This window comes from Gambusia affinis, linkage group LG14, assembly GCF_019740435.1.
Source record: "Gambusia affinis linkage group LG14, SWU_Gaff_1.0, whole genome shotgun sequence".
NCBI lineage: Eukaryota > Metazoa > Chordata > Actinopteri > Cyprinodontiformes > Poeciliidae > Gambusia > Gambusia affinis.
In genome coordinates this window covers 14,406,631-14,412,461 of record NC_057881.1, presented here as the reverse complement: position 1 = coordinate 14,412,461, position 5,831 = coordinate 14,406,631, and positions in this window count along the sequence as shown.

Here is a 5,831-nt window from a genome sequence, read left to right as displayed (position 1 = left end):
GGAGGGGCAACGTGACGTCACTGATGCGGGAAAAGCACGCGTGGTCGATTTGTTTTGATTGTGAGGTCCTCCGGGGCCTGTTTCCTCACAGCAATAAGGGACACGGGACGAAAGTTGGGTGTAGCAGAAACTGTCTGAGGGGAAAGCAATGATGAATTTATGCTGTTTCATTTCTGGAGACAACCAGCCCAAAACTGTTTTTTTATGTCTGAAAAAGACAATGGCCACAAGTCCATGAGTGCAGTGGAAAGACAAAATTAACCCTTTTAAATTTCCTTAAGCGTACAAGTAATTTTTGTTTTGCAATTTAAAACTGTTTCCTCACAGTCAAAACGAATATTGAATATTCCCTCGCGGAAAGTTGGAGTTGTCCTAGAAACAAGACTTGTTGTTTTATACTTTACAGCCATAAAAAACAAATAACTGTGGCTTTTATTTCATTTGTGTCCTAAGAGAGTTAAACTTCAATTTTTAGTAGTTTTTGTAAGATTGTATGTGTTAGATCATCACAAAAAATGAGCTCATGGCTGTGAATTGAATGGAAATCCGACGTTCAATATTATTTTACATACAAATGTGAGACCGTGCTGTGTATATGTATTTAATTTGATATCCCAAAATAAATCTAGAGCTTATTGTCTTCAGAGGTTAGTGATCAAACATCATAAAGAGCAATGGATACACTGGTGGATGAGGGATAAAGATGTTGTGAAATTAAAGCAGAGTGAAGATATAAAACAATATCAGGCTTTGGACATCTCACAGAGCACCATTTAATCCATTATCTGAGAATGGAAAGTCCTTGACTCAATGTAAAACCTATCAAGACTTGAATGCCTCCTTAGACTGACAGGTTAAGCAAAGACAGCAGTAATCAGGGAAGCAGCTAAGAGATCCATGGTAATTTTGAAGTAGTGAAGTTGATAGAAGTATGCATATAGCAGAACAACAACCCTGAACACCAAGCTAAAGCTTCAATTTAATGGTTGCTATCAAACTTCATTCATGTGTTAGAACAGCCAAGTCAAAGCTAAGAACTAAATCTTACAAAAATCTTGTAGGGGGAAAAAAAATCAAAATTGTTTACACAGGTTTTCCATCCAATCTGATATTTGAGCTTTTGCACAAAGAAATATGTTAATCTACATGTGCAAAGCTGGTACAGGCACACGAAAAGACTAATTGTAGCCTTGACTACAGCAAACTAATGAGCACAGTGAACACATGATATATCAGTTATTATAGCTACAAATCCATCCCACACTTTCCAGATTTAAAAAAGAAAATGTAAAATTATCTAAACGCAACCTGCCATATTTTTTTATGGCAGGTTGAAGATAAACAGACTTGTGGGAAAAACGAATCATGTGTTCTCCTGCTCTGCGGCTAGAGGGCGCTATGACATAACCAGCCTTATCTGATAACCTTGTGATGTTTCAGCTGTGAAATTTTTACACTTGATTAGCAGCTGAACATTATAGAAAGAATGTTCTGTACTCATACTTTCTAAATTGTTCTCTATATTGGGAATTTCATACTTCTATTGCACAATTGCATCAAGTCAGTCAACACAGTCAGCTGCATTTTGTTTGTTTAAGACTTCTGGAGTTAAACTTTTTTCTTTTTTCATTTTCAGTATTGACATCATATATTTCCTTAGGCTGTGCAGTGACTGTGCAGTTTTTATTTCTGCTCAGTGTCTTAATGGTCTTAAATGGCTCCAGCCATTGAGGTGCTAATTAAAAACAAACCACATGAACATTTCAAGACCTCACTTGTTTTATTGTTACACTTTACAACCTTCCGTATTAGTTGCTGCCACAACATTTTTTATTTTGCTTATGTTATTTAATCTCTACCAACCCTGATTTGAATTAAAGCATGCTCGACAACAATTTGTGTTACAGTTTAAAATAACAGAATAGAAAATCTAATAATTCAAAAAAGACCAGGAAGTTCACTAAAAAATAACACAATTACGCATATTAAGACATAAACTGACTGAAAAGATAATAAATAAACAAGAAAACCAACCAAAAATTTGTCAAAAAGTGAACCAAAATTATAGCAAAATTAAGTTAAATGAAAACCCAGACATGCAAAACAAGTATATTTAAGCAGCAAACTGCTTAAATATAACAACAACAAAAAAATCTAAGAAATAATAATGAGTATGATTAGCACTACCCTCAGATAAAAAAATGCAACAAAAAAACAAACTCAAGTAAAAACCATGCTAAAGAACTATACCACAATTTAAAGTAAAAGCAGCAAATGATTTACCAGAAAAAACTGCAGCATACTGATATTATATTTGAAAGATGTACAACTGACAACACAGCCCAGGAACAATTAACTTAGAGAGTTTTTTATTTCACACAGTTTGTCAAAAATAGTCATCAGAAAACTTTAGTTTCCATACAGAAACTAAAGTTTTCCCTCTGGTCAATTAGTAAATCAAGAAACATCTCGTCTAGAGAGACAAGACACATGCAGGCACAACAAATCCTAAATATTTCTGCGTTTTTCTGGAATCGACATTCATGCAGGACATTTCCACATCTCATTCCTGTGCATCAGAGAGTAATTAACAATCTCCCATCAAATGAATTAGCTCAGTCCTTTGAATAGCTGCTCTCATCACTCATCATGACTCAGCTGAGCATGGCAGCTCAGTGTAGAATGTGTCCTAACGATCGCAGTGCGTGGAGCAACGTCAGCCAGGGTCAACCGTCACGCACACGAGTCTTCAACACAGGCTGACAAATTGCTGAAAGTGTTGATGCAGGGTGCATATAAATTTGACATGGGAGTGACAGTGCTGAGCCTTTGTGTATTATTCATATAGAGAAGAGAGAAAATATGCAACTCTTCTCCCGATTGGCTTGTTTAGCCTTTTTTTACTGCTATATTTTTGGTTTCTGCCTCCCTTTGTTTTTGTTTTCCTGGTGACCACCACTAGAATAAATTAATTAAAAGAGGTCAGTCAACAGAACATATCAAATAAGTGGGTAACATTTTGTTTGATGGGTTGTGAATAAGACTGTCATGATACCGTCATAAACATGACATAACACCTGTCATGAACATGAGTAAGTCTTCATAAATATTTATGACTGTTGTCATAAAGTGTCATTCGGTAAATCATGACACTTTTAATACAAAGTTGACATCATTTAAAATGTCTTTGTTGTGACAACTTGACATTAACCAAGAAATTATGATCTGACGTAAATTTGTTATAAAAGGATTACTGATTAAATTAAAAAAATTATGTAGCTTTATGTTATTAAAGGTAAAGTTTAATCAGTAATACTTTTATAACAAATTTACGTGAGATCATGATTTCTTGGTTAATGTCAAGTTGTCAAAAAATAGTCATAGCCGAACTAAATTTTGGTGGCTGTTTGGTTCCTAAACATTCTAATCAATTTCCTTTTTATGCATGACAAACCATTTGGGTCAGATGTCCAGTAATTGCAAAAACATATCAAACATTTTCTTTGAGACACAATTTATAGCCAAAAAGTGCAGTTTTGACAAACATTGCATAATTATTCTGAAGGAAATACTACTTCTTGATGACACTATAGGACTATCTTTTATTTTCTAACTTTCCAGAGTTTCTTTATTAGAATGGGTTATAGTACTCCATCATAAAGTAAGGACCTGGGTTTTTTTTCTTGTCCTTGTATGAAGAGACATTTTTAGCTACAGGATTTTGACATCAAGGTGATACAAGTGCAGCAGGAAACACTGCAAATTGCTCCCGAAACCACATTTCCTGCTTGCTGCCTCACCTATAAGCGTTCACAGCGTTTCCTGTCTGTGTGAACCTCAGCCTTTACTGTGTATCTCATGGTGGCCCCCTGCTCCACCATTATGACCAGTAACTTCCTGTGAGTCAGCCAGTCGGCAGCCCAGCTCCTCCTGACAGGACATACGGTCACATGGGAAGTCGCGGGTCTCACACATACGACAAGTAATCTTGCAGTGGTGCATTTGTGTGTGACTGCGTGTTTACCTTCACAACCCATGAAATGGAAGCCTACTGGAAGCCCTGTGAGATTACACACCTGTGTGATGTCTGAATGAGCGTCTGTCTGCAGACAAACGCCCAGGGCACACCTGCTGCAGGCATCATTTTCACCAGACTCCCTGTGGGAGATCAGGTGTGAATTGCTGTCTTTCTCGTACTCACCACGGCTCTCCTTCTGTTGTCAGACCTCAACCTCTCCAAAAATAACCAGAGCGCAAGAGTCAGGGTCTCAACGTCACTGTTCTCCGTATCCTGACCTGTAAAGTGGACATGCATGGAAGTATGAGTGGTCTCTAACTGCTGGATGAAAGAAAAGTGGAACCGACATGCAGAGGTTTGAGTAATGCAGCTGTGGCTCTAGTGACACAGAAGAACCAATAAGACTTATGAAACTGGAAACGATGAAATAAATGAGTAAGAGTGAAGTTAGTGGAATATTCCTTTGCAACAATATTATTACCCTGGAAACGTTTCCTAATTTTGTGTCGTTGGAGCCACAACTTCAATTAATATTAGTGCAATTTTATTTTATGGATGAACACAAAGTGATGTAAACTTTGAAGTGGTGAATAACAGTCCTAGATTTCAAAATGTCTTATTTGTTCTAAGAGGCTGTATTATGTAAAATCAACTTTTTGAGCTTTATATCATATTAAAACGTTATTCAGTGACTTAAAATGTACCTTGAGTGTTACCTTGATTATTTTCTCAGGACCTTCTTGCTGAAAGGCAACGGTGGTATCAATTGTTCAACCACGCATAACTAAAAATCACGCCGAAAAGATGTAAAATCATCAAACTGTCAGGAAAAATTTAATGGATAAAAATATTTTTACTCACTAAAATATTTCCAGGCTCCACATGTGGCTCACTTGTGAGATCTTTAATTGTAAATAAGTTGAAAACCAGGCACCATTTACCTCCCATGACACAATGAAGCACCTCTCAGAAAAGCCTAATTAAAAAGCATTAAAGACATAAAATTTAGATTCACATGAGTGCTGGGTCAGCAGATTATTGCAAAAAGGATCATTTGAATTTTTTAATTAAAAAAAACATTAAAAAGGGAAACATCCAATATAGATTTCTCATCATCACTGGTATATTAAAATTATTTTTGCTTATGTGCTAAGATAAGATGCTTCTGCTGTCTATGTTTTAGGAGTGACTTGACACAAAAACTCTGATTTTCCCAGAGACCATACTCCCACACTGAGTCTTCACCTCTTCACCTCTCTTCATCCCCTAATACTCTCATGCCTTCATCCCTTCTTCAATAAATCTTTCAACTTCTATCTTTATGAGATGGTCCTTGCTAGTGAATCACAAATCCTCTTCCATCCATTATGGTGAGAAGCTTCATGGTCTTTGCTCCTAGCATAAACAAGCGTTACTCATTTTCTTCAGCAGGCTCCTTCCTCTTCCATTTTTCCGGTTTCCTCAAACCCAAAGCATGTCGAAGCTTTTTCAGTAATGGCTTCTTTACCGGGAGGGCAGCCTTTGCTTCGGCAATTATCTCCTGATCTTTCTGTTTTAGCTCCTCAGAGAGCTTATAATTGCGTGCAAGTTGCCGTTCAATTTCAGCTGTTGATGCATCCAGCTCTTCTTTGTATTTTACTTCATTCAGAAGGAGCATGCGTTTAACTTCTTCCAGTTCCTTCTGTAGCAGGTTTTTCTCGGCGTGGAGGAATTTGGCTCTCTTACCATTACGTATCTCAACATCCGCATGACGATATCTCTCTTCCCTGTGCTCCTGCTCCATTGTCTCTATTTCTTCTGTAAGGGTTAATAT